General features: G+C 36.7%; 1 long non-coding RNA gene across 1 annotated transcript in view; it reads left to right on the top strand.

The window, feature by feature from the left end:
• Positions 1-8,030: 8,030 nt before the first annotated feature.
• The window catches only part of LOC147378673 (uncharacterized), a 40,728-nt gene continuing 30,420 nt past the window's right edge, over positions 8,031-18,338 (top strand). The window contains exon 1 of the long non-coding RNA XR_015153028.1: positions 8,031-8,120. This is a non-coding gene — a long non-coding RNA (uncharacterized LOC147378673). The remainder of the gene's footprint in view (positions 8,121-18,338) is intronic.

Genomic DNA, 18,338 nt, shown 5'->3' with positions numbered 1-18,338 from the left:
AAACAATCCTCATAGAAATAGAGTTCAGCCCTGTGGTTTCTAGAGGCAGAGGGTGGGGAAAGGAGGAACTGGAGAAAGGTGGTCAAAAGGTACAAACTCCCAGCTACCAGATAAAGAAGGACTGTGGATGGAATGTACAGCAGGATGGTTGTAGTTAACACTGCTGTAAGTTATTAAGAGACTAAACAAATCCTAAGAGCTCTCATCACAAGAATATCTTTCGAGTTCTTTCTATCTATATGGGAAGATGGATGTTAGCTGAACCTATGGTGGTAATTATTTTACAATATATGTAAATCAAACTGCCATGCTGTATGCCTTAAACTTATATAGTAATTATTTCAATTATTTCTCAAAAAAAAAAAAAACTGGGGAGAGGGGGAGAAAATGAACTATAAAATAGCTTCACTTTAGGAAGCAACAGTTTAGAAGAGATTTCATTCTGTACGTTTTCTAAATATTGTCTTTAATGGAAAAATAAAGAGGCAAAGATTCAACAATGTGGCTGGAAGCCTTCTTTCAGAATCCTCTTTATTATGATTAATATGAGCCTTATAATCTTATGAGTCCTTCCTGAATAAGATTTACAAATAAGAATAGATAGGTGGGATATATATTTTTAAAATACATATAAATATGGAAATATAAATATGTGTGAATGAGAGAGGAGAGCGTGCCAAAAATAAAAGACAGGGAGCTTCCCAGTGGCCCAGTAGCTAGGACTCCATGCTCCCAATGCAGGGGCCCAGGGTTGATCCCTAGTCAGGGAACTAGATCATCCCACAGGCCACAGTTAAAAAAAGATCCTGATTGCCCAACTAAGACAGGCACAGCCAAACAAATAAGTTTATAAATAAATAAAAATAAAAGAGAAGCTGTGGCAACAAGGTATGAAGAGAAAGACAGGGAAATCTTCTGTGTGTTCATCTACAGAGTGATACCACTGAACAATATTCTATTTTCTGGGGAAAATGTTAGTAGACAAATAAAGAAAGGGATATACATGACAGAGAATATGTACCATGACAAACTCCATTCAAAAGAAATAACATCTATTAGACTGCTCAGTCGCTCAGTCGTGGTGGACTCTTTATGACCTCAAGGACTGTAGCCTGCCAGACTCCTTTCTTCATGGGGAGAATACTGGTGTGGGTTGCCACGCCCATATACAGGTATCTTCCCAACCTAGGGATTGAACCCAGGTCTCCCACATTGCAAGTGGATTCTCTCCTGTCTGAGCTACCAGGGAAGACATAGAACACTAGAGTGGGTAGCCTATCCCTTCTCCAGAGGAACTTCTCAACCCAGGAATCAAACTGGGGTCTCCTGCCTTTCAGGCAGATTCTTTACCAGCTGAGCTACCTGGGAAGCCAGATATTTTTATAATTTACATTTTAGTCTTAATATGAGTATCCATATTCTCTAAGCCTATATTCATTTCTATAAGAATAGGAAAACATACTCTTGTTATGCTCTAAAATTGGATAAAATATTAGTTATGTATTATTTTCTTCATCATATATGTTGTTATTGTTCAGTTGCTCAGTTCATATCTGACTCTTTGCGACCCCATGAACTGCAGCACACCATACTTTCCTGTCCTTCACTATCTCCTGGAGTTTGCTCAAACTCATGTGCATTGAGTCGATAATGCCATCAAATCATTTCATACTGTGTCACTCCCTTTTCCTCCTTCCCTCAATCTTCCCCAGCATCAGGGTCTTTTCTAACAAGTCAGCTCTTTGCATCAGGTGGCCAAAGTATTGGAGCTTCGGCATCAGTCCTTTCAATGAGTATTCAGGGTTGATCTCCTTTAGGATTGACTGATTTGATCTCCTTGCAGTCCAAGGGACTCTCAAGAGTCTTTTTCAGCACCACAATTCAAAAACACCGATTCTTCGGTGCTCAGCTTTCTTTATGGTCCAACTCTCACATCCGTACATGACTTCTGGAAGAACCATAACCTTGACTAGACAGACCTTTGTTGGCAAAGTAATGTCTTTGCTTTTGAATGCCGTCTAGGTTTGTCATAGCTTTTCTTCCAAAGAACAGGTGTCTTAATTTCATGATTGCAGTCACCATCTGCAGTAATTTTGGAGCCTAGAAAATAAAGTCTGTCACTGTTTCCATTTTTTTCCCCCATCATGAAGTGATAAGACTGGATGCCATGATCTTAGTTTTTTGATTGCTGAGTTTTAAGCCAACTTTTTCACTCTCCTCCTTCACTTTCATCAAGAGGCTTTTTAGTTCCTCTTCACTTTCTGCCATTAGGGTGGTATCAACTGCATATATGAGGTTACTGATATTTCTCCCAGCAATCTTGATTATAGCCTGTGATTTATTCAGCATGTCATTTCACACAATGTACTCTGCATATAAGTTAAATAAGCAGGGTGATAATATACAGCCTTGACGTACTCCTTTCCCAATTGTGAACCAGTGCATTGTTTCATTTATGGTTCTATCTATGCTTCTTGTCCTGCACACACGTTTCTCAGGACACAGGTAAGGTGGTCTGGTATTCCCATCTCTTTCGGAACTGTCCACAGTTTGTTGTGGTCCACACAGTCAAAGGCTTTTTCAATGGAGCAGAAGTAGATGTTTTTTCTGGAATTCTTTTTCTTTTTCTATCATCCAATAGATGTTGGCAATTTGATCTCTGCTTCCTCTGCCTTTTCTAAATCCAGCTTGTATATCTGGAAGTTCTCAGTTCATGTACTGTTGAAGCCTAGCTTGAAGGATTTTGAGCATTACCTTGCTAGCAAGTTAAATGAACACAATTGTGCAGTAGTTTGAATAGTCTTTGGCATTGCCCTTATTTGGGATTGGACTAAAATTGTAGTTAAGGTAAAAAATTCTGTATGAGAAAATCAACTAACACAAAAAAGTTTTGTGTGTGTTTACCCATGTGAAACTAAATACCTAAATTAGGAAACATGGGAAATGTGTTTTATAGTTGCTGTAAACCAAAAGCATAGTCAATGCTGAAAAATACAAATTCCCCCACTCTGCTACTTTCAGGAATTTTCCTACAAGCAAATACCTGATCTGTGCATTGATGCTGCACGACACACTGAGCTGTCAAATACCAGTTCTCATAACTGGCATCGCTCAAGTGCTCTTTGTTTCTCATGTGTAATTTCACTGGTCCTTTATCACAGTTAGACATTTCCCTGCCCTGTCTTACAGTCACCAAAAGATAAGACAGTGAAGCCAGAGTTTTTTTTTTTTTTTTTTTAATAAAAATTGTGTGTTAAAATTCAGGAGATGCCAAAGCACATTAGAAGGGAGAAAAGTGTAGAAGAATTTGACCACTGATAGCAAAGAACTTGCCCTCCTACTAGATAAAATAATGTTGAGGCAGTTATTTCATATTTTTGTTTATACATATGTATTTATTTAATTATATTGTGATGGGTTCTACCATACATCAACAGGAATCAGCATTAGGTATACATGTTTCCTTTTTTATTTTGTATTTAATGTGACTGTAACTAAAGGCTCAAATAGAGAAACTTAATGGAGGAGGGCATGGCAATGCGCTCCAGTATTCTTGCCTGGAGAATGCCATGGACAGAGGAGCCTGGTGGGATACAGTCCCTAGGGTCAAAAAGAGTCAGATGTGACTGAAGCGACTTTAGCACAGCACAACTGCTCTGGTAATACTTTTAATAAAGTAAAGAAAAAAGCAAAACATTGAAAATCAGTGTGAGAAAGAACTTAAAACATGCAGGCACATGTTTGCGTCTCTGAATCTTCAGCAGTGAGTACTGATTGCAAAGGTGGTGGCACAGAGCATGGAGCAGGTGTGATGCTGAGGGCATCTGCCATCTCCTCTTTTAGAGTCTGCAGCTGGTATCACTTTTGCTTTCCTATAACCCATATTCAATTTCCAGATTTATAAAGAGAAGGTATTTGATTGGGTATTTCCTAGAATCTTCTCCAGCTCTCACCCTCTTAACTCAACACAACAACATTTTGGAGGTAGTGTCAGTGTGTGGGAGGAGAGTTGAGTAGAGGAAAATATACCTCTGATGAGCATTTACTTAGATTAGTTCATTCCATACCCCAAACCACATTTGCACAATACAACCTTCTTCTCTTTTTGCCAGATAAAGAATTGGTACTGAGAAGCTGAATAGATGTCATCACACAGCTAAAGGGAACAGAAAAGCTGAAAGTCAAATGAATGATCAGTGACATTAAGCCCTAGCTCTTTCCTCACCAGCATGCTACTTAACACTTTATTTTACTTTGCCCCAAATTGTCTGTGAAGATCTGATTTGAACAATCTTTAGGTTAACAGAAACTCCTTTTCAAAATTCTAATCTTCCCCTTCTGTTGCTGTTGAGCCCTCCATCTGATGTTTTGCTCTTCTGAGACCAGTGTTTATGTAAACCGTTGACTGCATATGTTTCCTCAAAGACAAATTTCTCTATGAGCAGAGCTGAAAATATTGCTTTAAGGAAGCTGTAGTTTCCTTAAAGCAGGTGAATAAATATACTTACATCTGCTTTTGTTTTTCATTCACTATCACATAAAAACAAGACCGAGTTTCCTGCAAATTAAAGTGAATCTTTCAAGCCTGTATGTTTAAGGATAAGCTAGTTTCTGATCAGCAAAGAGAAAAAACACTCAAGAAGCACCTATTACAGCTGAAGATCTCCTCCCTGACTGTGTACCATGATGGAGCTGAACATCAGGGTGCACCCAGATCTCCTGTCAAATATTTGTCATGGAATTAATATCAATTGGAAAAATAAAATCCAGTCAGCCCTCAGGAACCATGTTAGACATTAGTGTGAACTAAACAGATGTGAATCTGTCCTCAAAGAGCTTAGAATCTAAAGTGTGACCATTCAGTAGAGTTTCCACTAACCTCATGTAGGCTTTCAAATATAAATTAAAATTAAATAGACTTTTAAAGTAAGTCGGTTGCACTAGCCATATTTCAAGGGTTCAATAGCCAACTTATTGGACAGTCCAGATTTTACACCATTTCTATCAATACAGAAAGATACACAGTCCTGGTGTAGAATGAAATCAACATCTAGAAGTATGGTGTGCAATCAAAGTACACCTGCCAGGATGGCAACCCCACGCAGTGCCAGAGCGGAGTCAGAGAAATGGCAGACTTTCAGGTTGGGCAGAAGACTTGGAAATAGATATAAATATACAGATATGCACATAAACGCTGAAGCTCTATTTGTACCTGGGACTATTTTTGCTTCATCCAATCATTCCACTGGTCCATCTCTCTATGGTGCACCAGTACCAGACTTTTCAATTATTCACAACTTACCGTAAGGTTTTAACATCTGTTAGAGATAGTTCCCATTTAATGTTTCCTTTTTGCCTGTGTCTTTGTTTTTCTGCTTATTTCTATTTTAAATTGAAATTTAACTGACAGAAAATGTTGTATTAGTTTTAGGTGTATAGCATAATCATTTGACATATGTGTACATTGCAAAACTATTACTCCAACAAGTTTAGCTAACATCCATCACCACATGCAGTTACATTTTTTTCTTGTGATGAAGACTTTTAAAATCTACTTTCTTAGCAACTTTCAAACATGCAGTACAATATTAATTAGTATAGTTAACAACTATAGTCACTGTGTTGTTCACTACATTGCCAGATTTACTTACCTTACCTTGTACTCACCAATCTGTTCTCTGTATCTATGAGTTCAGGGTTTTTTTTTTTCTTTCAGATTTCATATACAAATGAAGTCATATGGTATTTGTCACTGTCTGATTTATTTCACGCAACATAATGCTGTCAAGGTCTACCCATGTTTTATATATGTAACATACATGTAAACATACAAACATATACTTTACCTATTCATCTATTACACTTGGTTTTTTTCCATGTTCTGGCTACTGTAAATCATGCTGCATTATTATAATGTTGTTGTTGTTGTTCAGTTGCCAAGTCATGTCTGACTCTTTGCAATCCCATGGACTGCAGCACACCAGGCCTCCCTGTTGCTCACCATCTCCTGGAGTTTGCCCAAGTTCATGTCCATTGAAGCAGTGATGTCATCCAACCATCTCATCCTCTGTCACCCCTTTCTTCTGCCTTCAATCTTTCCCAGCATCAGGGTCTTCTCCAGGCTCTTCACATCAGGTGGCCAAAGTATTAGAGCTTCAGCATCAGTCCTTCCAATGAGTATGCAGGGTTTATTTCCTTTAGGATTGACTGATTTGACCTCCTTTTGTCCAAGGGACTCTTGAGAGTCTTCCAGCACCACAGTTCAAAAGCATCAATTCTTTAGTGCTCTGCCTTCTTGGTCCAACTCTCACATCCATACATGGCTACTGGAAAGACCATAGCCTTCACTATATGGACCTTTGCTGGCAAAGGTTATGTCTTTGCTTTTTAATACATTGTCTAGGTTTGTCATAGCTTTCCTGCCAAGAAGCAGTCATCTCCTAATTTCATGGCTACAGTCACCATCTGCAGTGATTTTAGAGCCCAAGAAGAGGAAATTTGTTACTGCTTCCACCTTTTCCCCTTCTATTTGCCATGAAGTGATGGGACTGGATGCATGATCTTAGTTTTTTTAATATTGGGTTTTAAGCTGGTTTTTTCATGCTCCTCTTTCACCCTCATCTGGAGAAGAGCATGGGAACCCACTCCAATATTCTTGCTTGGAGAACCCCATGGACAGAGCAGCCTGGCAGGCTACAGTTGATAGAGTCACAAAGAGTTGGGCACAACTGAAGTGACTTAGCATCCACCCTCATCAAGAAGCTCTTTAGTTACTCTTTGCTTTCTGCCATTAGAGTGATACATCATCCACATATCTGAGGTTGTGGATTTTTCTTCCAGCAATCTTGATTCCAGCTTGTAACTCATCAAGCCTAGCATTTTGCACGATGTGCTCATGTATAAGTTAAACAGGATGACAATAAACATCCTTATTGTACTCCTTTCTAAATCCTGAACCAGTCAGTTGTTTCATAAAGGGTTCTGACTGCTGCTTCTTGACCAGCATACAGGTTTCTCAGGAAACAGGTAAGGTGGTCTGGTATCCCCATTTCTTTAAAGAGTTTTCCACAGTTTGTTGTGATCTACACAGTCAAAGGCTTTAGCATAGTCAATGAAACAGAGGTATGTTTTTCTAGAATTCTTTTGATTTCTCTATGATTCATGGAATCTTGACAATTTGACCTCTGGTTCTGCCTTTTCTAAACCTAGCTTGAACATCTGGAAGTTCTCGATTCATGAACTGTTGAAGCCAAGCTTGAAGAATTTTCAGCATAACCTTATTAGCATGGGAGATAAGTGCAATTGTCCAGTAGTTTGAACATTCTTTAGTACTACCCTTCTTGGGAATTGGGATGAAGATTGACCTTTTTCAGTCCTGTGGCCACTGTTGGGTTTTCCAAATTTGCTGACATATTGAGTACAGCACTTTGATAGCATCATCTTTTAGGATTTTAAATAGCTCTGCTGGAATTCCATCACATCCACTAGCTTTACTGGCAGCAGTGCTTCTAAAGGTCCACTTAACTTCATGCTGCAGAATTTCTGGCTCTGGGTGAGTGACCACACCATAATGGTTATCTGGGTCATTAAAATCTTTTTTGTGCAGTTCTGTGTATTCTTGCTATCTCTTCTGCTTCTTTTAGGTCTTTACCATTTCTGTCCTTTATTGTGCCCATCTTTGGCTGACACGTTTCTTTGATATTTTCAGTTTTCTTGAAGAGATCGCTGATCTTTCACCTTCTGTTGTTTTCCACTATTTCTTTGCATCATGCATTGAAGAAGGCCTTCTTGTCCCTCTTTGCTATTATCTGGAACTCTGCATTCAGTTAGGTATACCTTTCCCTTTCTTCCTTGTTTTTGCTTCTCTTATTTCCTGCGCTATGCTTAAAGACTCCTCAAATAACCCCTAATATGATTTTGTTTCTTTGGCATAAATGCTCACAGTGGGAATGCTGGATCATATGGTAGTTCTATTTTTAATTTTTTGAGGAACTTCCGTACTATTTCCTGTAGTAGCTGCATCAGTTTACAGCAACTACAGGAACCCAAAAGGATGCAGGTTTCTTTTTCTCCACGTCCTCATCATCAGTTTTTATTTTTGATAACAACCATTCTGACAGGTATGTGGTGATATCTCACTATGGCTTTAATTTGCATTTTACCTAATGACTAGTGATGTTGAGGATGTTCAGCACCTTTCTGTGTACCTGCTGGGCCATTTGTATGTTTTCTTTGGGAAAATGTCTACAGAGGTCTGCTAATTTGTAAATAAGACTGTTTTTGCTATTGAGTTAATCAGTTCTTTATATATTTGGGATATTATCCCTTATCAGAATCATGATTTTAAAATATTTTCTCCCATTCAGTAGGTTGCCTTTTCATTTTGTTGATGATTTCCTTTGGTATGCAGAAACTTTTTAGTTTGATGTAATCCCACTTGTTTATTTTTGCTTTTGCTGCCTCTTGGGGTCAAATTCAAAAAAATCATTGCCAAGACTAATGGTCAAGGAGCTTACCCACTGTTTTCTTCTAGGAGTTTTACAGTTTCATGTCTTATGTTCAAGTTTTAAATCCATGAGTTGATTTTTTTTTTGGTGTAAGATAGCAGTCTATTTCATTCTTTTGCATATGGCTGTCCACATAGCCTTTCTTTCTAGTGTTCTCTTTGCTCTTCCTGTACGTTTATTTTTATGCATGATTTGGTGGCTCAGATAGTAAAGCATCTGCCTGCAATGTGGGAGACCCAGGTTCGATCCCTGGGTTGGGAAGATCCCCTGGAGAAGGAAATGGCAAACCACTCCAATACTCTTGCCTGGAAAATTCCATGGACAGAGGAGCCTTGTAGGCTACAGTCCATGGGGTCGCAAAGAGTCAGACATGACTGAGTGACTTTCACTTTCACCTAGCTTTATAAAAATGTCTTTTGATACTTTTATCATACCTTTCATATTTATGTATTTTAAAAATATTTTACATATTTTAACCTGAATTCTTTTTCAAACTATCTTCAATTTTAACAGAGATCATGGTTTCTTTAAAAAGTACAATTTTTGTAATAATAAATTAATGAAACCTATTTATACCTTTATGAAACAGTTATTTCAACTTCAGAATTATGTAAATAGCCTGTATTAAGCCTACCATGTGTTAAGAATATTACATGCATTCTTACTTGATAAGATTCTTACACATATAAAGTACAAATTATTATCTAGTTTACATATGAGAAGTCTGAGGCATATAGAGATAATGAAAATTCTTCTAGGATTTTAAGCTGGGTCTACCTAAAATCAAAGCCTGCTGAAAATCATACTGAAAATATGAAACATTGCTTCCTTTAAAAACTAACATTAGTCAGAGTCCAAGTAATATGTAATTTGAAAAAGTGAATATACTTGCTTTCATTTGTGTTATATCAGGCTGACTAGAGTTTGTGATTTTAAAAGGTCAGTAACCACTGGAATGAATATGTTAGTATAAAATGAGATGTCACACAGAAACTCAAGAAGTTGTGTTCTAGCCTGGTCATTATGATTGCTTACTGAGGCAAGCCCCTCTTTGAAACTCGCCTTCTTCTATGTACAGTGGGATACCATATCCATCTCTCAGAGTTTGTATGGCAACAAAGTAAGCAAACATGAATAATAATACTTGGAGATAACAGAAATATTTAGGCCAATGATATCTAGAAGACATTTCAAAAGTCCATGTGCAAAACTAATACAATAGCTTCAGATTAAAAAGACAATATAAATACAGGTCAACTCTTCGCTAGATCACTCTGCCTCATTTAACACATTTTTTTCTTTTTAAACAAAAATGATGGTCATTCAATATGTTTCTAGGCAATCACATTTCTTTAATTTAGAAATAGCAGTATTAATATGTGCCTCCACATAGATATTATTCATCAGAAGGTCTAACAATTTCAATTACTTTATGTAGAAAAAAATCTACAGAAAGAATATGGAAGGTCAAATTCTTACAAAATGTATGTGGCTTTCATTTTCAATACTTCCTATTTTCATTTAGCGTTTTCTCACGGGACTTAAATACTTCTGCTTCTAATGTGAACATTTGAAACAGTAAGTAAACTTTCAAGAGGGTTATTTCTTATTTTGCCCAACCTGTTGTGCACAGCTCTAGTTTCATTTCTGAGTTGGTATAACCAGTTTTGAGAGGGAATTTATAGTGAGCAGCTATGAGGAGGGAATTTACTTTGTTCCATAAAACAGAGATTTTCTGATCCACCATATATTGTACTTGGAGAGTTTTGGAAAGACAAATTTCTCTATTTATGAAGCCTTACAAACTCAAGAAGTATGTGACTTATTTTTGTTCCCTTTTTGGCCCCTTCCATTTTCCTGCCTGGCCATGAAACACCATTTTCCCAGTAACTTAATTTACTTAACTTAGTTCTTCCTTTCACTACATCCTTTCCACCTGTGCAGGGGATTTAAGTTGGGCCTGAAGTCAAAGTCCATGCATATGAGAAAGTCACATATCTGTCACTTCTATCTTGTCCATCCCAATGGAGGATGCTGTTACCTTAAACTAAGCTAGTCTAGCCTCAGTGTAACTCCCTTCTGTGTCACTGCACATCTTTTCACAGTCCTACACACAAATGCCCCCACACTACCATCTCTCTCCACGTCAGGCCTGCCCAAATGATATTTTCTGTGTTTTTGATCATTTATACCAGTGAGTCCCACCTTGACTGAATATTAGAATCATCTCAATAGCTTTTTTTTTTGAAAAATATTTGCTAACTGTATATATTGATATCAGATGCCTTCATATCAGATGCCTCAGTAGCTTTTAAACCATATAAATGCCTCCTGGGCTTCACATAAGTCAAATAAGATTTTCTTGGGATGGCTATGGATATTCACTATTTCAGTGTGCAACTAAGGTTGAAAAAGTGAAAAATGAAAGTGTTAGTCAGTGGTGTCCGACTCTTTGTGACTTCATGGACTGTAGCCTACTAGGCTTCTCTGTCCTTGGGATTCTCCAGGCAAGAATACTAGAGTATACCTCCAGGGGACCCTCCCATTGAACCTAGGTCCCCTGCGTTGCAGGCAGATTCTTTACCATCTGAGGCCACCAGGGAAGCCCCAGGCTTGAAAATGACAAGCTTAAAATACACATTCTTTAAATATCTGCCTGAATCCTACTTTCAGAACTACATCAACTCATTTGGGTCTTATGATTGCCAGACTACCTATGTTATAATTCCTTACATTTCTGTTATCATTTAGAATTATTTCATATTTTCCCATTCATTCATTGAGTGAGTTCTTGAGTACTTACTGAGTGCTTACTACTTGCAAAGGCTTATCTTATGTCTGTCATACATATATGTAATCTCTCTGCAACCAGCTGAAACAACCTTGAAGATATGTTATATCATATTTTCCCACTAACTAAAGCAGATCCAATATAGTTATAAGTGTGTATGAGATCTCAATAAATACTTCTGATGAGTACCTCCAGTTTCACATTTTATTCTCTTAACCACTCATCTTTTCAGTACATATTTATTAAACTGCTAACTATGTGGAAGATACTTTGATAGATTTTTTTTTAAAGAATAATAGTCACCTTGCATGACTACCAAACATATTTACTTCTTTTGTGGCTTTCTGTTTATATGTTGATGTGATTTTTTTTTTCTTTTCTATTGAACAACGCATCCTGATACCTTAAATTTATTGGATACTTCTTATATGTCAGACATTCTTCTGAGTTATTTGCACTTAATTATCCAATAGCCCAGCCTCATGAGACATCACCTGTACCTTCTGAGAGGAGAAATGACTGTTCCAAGTTACCCGGACAGTAAGAGACAAAGCTGGGTCTACAGCCCAGACAGCCTGGGCTCAGAGCCTACCACTGTGTCTTCAGCAAAGAGACAGTTTTCTAAAGAGAGTTTTTAAGATGATGTCTCTTAAATTCAAGGAATATAGTCACAGTTTCCTAACAGCTATTGGGTTATGTGTGTTTACTGACTTAATATAAAAATTCTAAAATAATTGTATAGCAAAAATGGCCATTTGTTGTTGTTGCTCAGTCGCTATGTCATGTCCCATGGACTGTAGCACGCCAGGCTCCTCTGTCCTCCACTGTCCTGGAGTTTGCTCAAATGCTTGTCCACTGAGTCAGTACAAAACTGTCACTACTGTGCTTAAATTGATTCTCAAGCAATGCCACTGATATCACTCTAATATTTTGCAGAAAAAAAAGTTCTAAGAACTTCAATAACCAATAGAAATAGCCTGATCATTTTAACAGTTTATCACTTTTATTATTAAAGTATATTTTGACTCTTTACAACTGCCCGTAGATGAGGTTTCCATTTCTAAGTGATTGGGAACAAACTTCTCCCTCTAACTTCATGATTTTTTTTTTGAAGAGAAAAAAAGCAAAGGTTCCAGTTACTAAGTAAACAATCTATAAATGTACATCCTGTGTAAAGAAGCAGAGACTATGAAACCAGAGGATTTTCAAGACTGAAGAGCAGAGGACTCACAGCTATTTTATAAATACCTTTGTTCTTCTAGACATTTTCTTTCGCCATCTGTGTATCATTTTTCTCCCTCCCACTCCCCCGCTTTCCCATTTTTCAATATCTTTTCTATGTTTCATTTCTGAATCTCTTTTGCAGCTGTGAACAACATTCTCTTAAATATTATCTTAAGTAAAGATATCACAGAAATTTTTCAAAATGTTCCTTTCCTCATTTATCTGCCTTCTTTATCAGTCGCTGTCTGCCCATTGACTCTCTTTTGTCCATCTTTGTGCCTTGGTAAATTCTCCACATCTCACTCTCCAAGTACGTGAGATCACAAAACATCTTTTTGCAATAAAAAACAACTCTTTATTAGAAACACTCAGTTTAGGAGTTAGGAATTAAGTTCTCCTTCCTTGGTTAGTTGTAAATACTTTTCAAAACTCAGTATTTACTGAATAATTTCAGTATCAAGCTTCTAACCATATTTAAGCACAAATTAAGAACAGTTTTTGAAGTCTGATATTTAGGCAGAACTGAGAATTAAATCAATAGTGAAAGGGAAAAAGACAAATAATATGAAAACTCTCAGATATGTTTACAAACTATGTATTAAACAAGCAGGAACATTTTGACTGAATTTTCTGTAAGGGACTAGATATATCTTTCAGGTCTAATTAATCCTGCTCAGGAAATACTAAAATAGTTGATACTGGCAAAGAAAATTCAGGGTAGCTTCTTCTTAGACTCTATGAACTTGGCGTTTAGGACAACCCTTTCAAAAGGTGGCTTGCTTATGGAAACTCAAACTATTCAGAAACACCACTGACGGTTTGTTCATCAGGCTCAGTAGTGAACATCCGTGGTAAACAAGACTTTTCCTACTCTTGTGGTCAAAGGCGGAAGATGTTGATTGCTAAGTCACAGGAAAAACAAGTATTCTTACCTTCCCAAATATGCAAGAGGTTCCTGGTTAGTGCCTGTGTGTGTGTGTGTAACTGGTATAACAAACAGTATGGTCACTTTGTCTGAAGTACTCAAGAACCTTGAAAGACAAACCTAAAACTATCAGAGATAAATATGTCCACTTCACACAGAGAAATGGAGATACAACTGAGAAGTGAGAACTCTCAGCAAGAATTATATTTATGTATACTTACTTTTGGGGGGGGCCTTTAATATATGATTTGCAACACACCCTCAGGATCTAAAATCATGTTATCTTGAGTTTCCCTATTCAGTACTATGAACTGTTAAATTAATAAGATTAGCAAGTTTTTGCAACATTAGCTTAATAGTCTCTTTTCAGGGTGAAGTTATATTTGTATTTTATTTGTCCAGGGAAGTCATAAACTTGCTATACTATAATGGAACTTTAGAATAGCCTTGCTCACAGCTGTCAAGAGATAGAGAAAAACAGAAATAGTCCTATCCATAATTGATCATCTTTTAACTGATAGCTTCTCATCTCCAACGGGCACTAATGCTGTCCTTTATCGACACTCACACTACCAACTGAACACTAACTATGAAGTGAGGAAATATCAAGACTTGATCTTTCCTTACAGACCCTATTTTGTCAACATACATCAACTGTTGTAACACATGCTCCTCAAGATAAGAAAGCATACCGCATTGCAGACGTATATATATATACACACACTCTGAATTGGTGAAACAGCTTCAACTGTCACCATGCTTTCCAAACCACAAACAGTGCCTCCACTCTGCAGGGAGAGCAACGGACATGTTTTAAGCAATTCTCTTGTACGATAGCTTCTTTTCTATTGACAGTTACTCTGAGCCTCTGGCCTGCACTGACGGTAAAGGACACTGTTAGCAGTCACCTTTCATGCTTCTTACCTGCTGACTCCCCTGTAATCCCTCTGAGCAATCAGTAAGAAGACTCTGAGGAGCACACAACTACAACAAGTATGCATTGGGTCCACAAGGAATCTCTTGTTTCCAAAGAGGCATTTAACTAAGTCCACTAGCACCTGTCAATTTAAACCAGGGCACTTACCAAGGTAAATCAGACTTCATATTCAGCATGATTTCTACCTCCAATGATAACAGTAAATAGCTCACACTTTTTCTAGAAATGCACTCCTTCTTTAAGGTGCACTGTTGATACTGATGATTAATTTAAAGGTGAAAATAACCAGTATTTTTTAAATTCCCAATTCAAAGTAAATTGTAATGAACAAAGAACAATTTCTGAGGTCATGATAACTCTAGTTTGTATTCCATGGAAGACCCATTGTGGCCTTAGACTATTCATCTAATATCTCTGAGAGTTATTCTTTCAATAAAAACGGGGAGAAAGATACCCACTTCATACCTTTGGTGTGGGGTTTAAGTGAGGTCAAGCGTCTGCCGTACTGTGAATACACAGTAAATGTTGGCCCTTCTCCCTCATGTGGAAAAACAATACTAAGTTTACAAGCTGTATTTACCTTTGAACAACTTTTTTTTTTTAATTATTGAGGAAAACTACCAAGTTTAAATTATAAGGAGATAAAATTTTTGAGGCAATTTTGAGGGCTTTTTACTTTCTGAAATAAGACATATGATGATTTTACTGTGTTTGAACTATAATTTAAGACATAGGAATAATTTAAATCCAAACAACTACTTAAGTTCTATTATTCAAGGTTCAGTGGTAAAATGGGAAAAAGTTACATATTAAGTATAGTTGTCACTTAAAACCTTATTTTCTTTTCTAGTATAATGAACCTACATTTAAAGTCACCCAAGCTCTTGAAAAAGAATCTAAAACTCATCATCACTACCCAAACAGAAAAGAGATTTTTTAAACTTTTAATTAAATTCTAGAAGACAGTGAAAAACATCCTATAGTAATAAAGAGCAGTCCTCAATATCTTGTTGAAGGAGCAAGCTTAAGCTGCAGTATGTAAAGATCTATAGCTAGATAAACTCACAAATCTATGTCACTAACAAGGGAAATGATATAAAGACTCAAATCTCTAGTTCTAGCAAAGGCTTCAAAGAATTACAAAAGTCAAACTTACCACAAAACCCAGTTCGTAACCATGGCTAACCGAATACTATAGCAGCTGTGGAGTCAGTAAAAGATAACAAGAGGTCATTTTTGTGTCACCTAAAGAGAAGGGCTACTACAGATGCCAGCTTTCCCTTTTTGCTGCCAGGGTGCTCTGCAGAGGAAGGCAGGTAAGACGTGGCTCTAACTCTTGGGTAACACACAGGCTGGCAACAGAAAGCTGAGACTCCAGGTATTTGGATGTCTTGCCACCAAGCTACCAAGGGTTGGGTAGTATTGTCTGTGCCCTTGGTGTCAAACCAATATCTGAGCACATAATGCTCAGATACAACTGTCAATCCTTTTCAAACTGACAGGTGGACTCTGGAGTAATTTTGTTGTTGTTGTTTTAATTTTAACTGTTGTGTTAGTTTCAGGTATACCTCCACTACTTTTTTAAGATTCTTTTCCCATATAGGCATTACAGAGTGGTGAGCAGTAGGTTACTTAACTTTCTTATCTACAAACTGGGCACTAGAGTAGTTTCTGCTGCTGTTCCCAGCATTGTCAGGAGGGTTAACTGAATTAGTATCTGTAGAGCGGCTGGAACGCTGGTGGCTTCAGGAGGCTCTTTGATAGAGTTTCTTAAATAAAAATAGTCTACCCCCCTCATGGACAGCACCAAGATATTCAGAAAAACAACATAAGATTTAGATCAAAATCTCAAGTTCAACTAGGTAAGAAGTCAGAAAGTTTTTTAATGATTGAAATATGTCACTTATACTAATAAGCATTAATTAATACATGTATATAAATAGTATATATTTTAATATTTAAATATATAAACCACATTCAATACACTGTTTATTTTACTTAATATGTTAATGTACAGGGTTCTGCTTTTAAATGTGTTCAATTTCAAGATCAGATTAAAGAAGTATTTACTGTGAATATATATGTACACTATATAAACAATGCTTTTGTATAGTTCATAACATTTTTATCCTATAATGTATCAGTTAAGGTTATAATTGGCTCATATCAACATGCCATGCATTATTGTTAAGTAGTAAAAAAATCAGATCTCAGAAAGTTGGCTGTGCAAAGTACAGTCATTGACTATACAATCTCTATATACAGAAATAAAATTATGATCCAGTCATAACTTAAAATAATGATATTTGTAGTCTTCAATTTTTTTTTTTTTTTTTACATTTTGTTTTTATGACAAAGCTCAGTGGTAAAGAATCCTCTTGCCAATGCATAAAACATGGGTTCAATCCCTTGGTTGGGAAGATCCACTGGAGAAGGGAATGGCAACCCACTCCAGTATTCTTGCCTGGGAAATCCCATCGGCAGAGGAGCCTCACTGACTGCAGTGCTTAGGGTCACAAAAGAGTCAGACACGATTCAGCCACTAGACAGAAACAATAATAGCTCTCTTATTCATTAAGAATATCATAAGAGTATGAATTATAATTAAACACAGGATATAGGCACTCCCATAATTTACACTAGAATTTGTAGCATGTCTTGCACATGTAAATTTCAAAATTCTTCACTCTTGTTTGCGATTAGGAGTAGTGAAGAGCTGGCAAGTGGATCCACTATTTCTCCTCTGTGAATGAGCATCATGTTTCTGTCGATGGACCTATACTGGTGAATAGTGGAATATATATACGTAAACCATCATGGGTAATATTTTATGTTTTTTAATATTATATTTGCATTTAGACTATACCTAGAAAGAGAAAAATATATAGCCATAATCTAACAACCAACTGAACAAAAAGAATATAAAGTCAACGATTATTTTACTCAAAACTATTACCAACTAACCAGCTTAAATGATTATTTATGCTTTATTCACTGAATTTATTACGAATATAAAGTCAATGATTATTTTACTCAAAACTATTACCAACTAACCAGCTTAAATGATTATTCATGCTTTATTCACTGAATTTATTACACAGTTGATCAAACAGACCAAACAAACATAAGATGTTTATAATTTATAAAGCTATATGCTTCAAAAGCAATAGTTTTTCCTATGGCTTATGGTAATATTTACAGAAGTGAAAAGCACTGAAGAGCTGTGTTCTCATGTTGGTACTGAATGAAATCAACCAACCCAGAGGTTTGATTTCCTTCACATTAGAGGGCACATACTGCTAACTTACTCTTATTTGAAATCAATTTTTAGTTTCTTCCAGAGTAGGAGCCAAGTTTGGTTCATCTTCAATCTCTCCAGAGTGTTTATCATACATTACATGTGAGAAAAGTAACTCAAACGGGTCAAGCTGAGAGGCCACACATGCCGCTCACAATAGGACGAACTGAACCACACGGATGTGCTTAAGTTCTGATCCCATTATTTGAGATACAGGTGCATGATACTGAACATCTCTTTTTAATTACTGGAAATAAACAATTACATTAAGAAAAGTAATGTTTTCTAATGCGGGGATACAAATTTTACTCTTACAAAATTATAGTGTTATTTTTCTATCTTCTCCAATAAGAAGTAGTTTTTTTAAAATTATTATGACCCTCAGCTTGAGTAGACCCTTAGTAGCTCTTCACTACTTCACTACTCCTAATTGCAAACAAGAGTGAAGAATTTTGAAGTTTACATGTGAGCATGTTCCTTAAAACATGCTCACACAAGGTGTTTCCTACCTATTTCCCTCTTGGTCTGGCATTCCTAGCATAAGCTGAAATGATTCTCCAGCTATCAAAGCAGCCTAATACTGGGTGAGAACTGAAGTTAAAATCAAAACTCTCAAATGGCATATCTTGGGAACCATCAATAAGCTGACCTCACAG

Source organism: Bos grunniens, chromosome 2 (assembly GCF_055505025.1).
Source record: "Bos grunniens cultivar Pamir isolate PY7600 chromosome 2, Bosgru_T2T1.0, whole genome shotgun sequence".
NCBI classification, from domain to species: Eukaryota; Metazoa; Chordata; class Mammalia; order Artiodactyla; family Bovidae; genus Bos; species Bos grunniens.
This window is presented reverse-complemented; position numbering and strand designations above follow the sequence as displayed.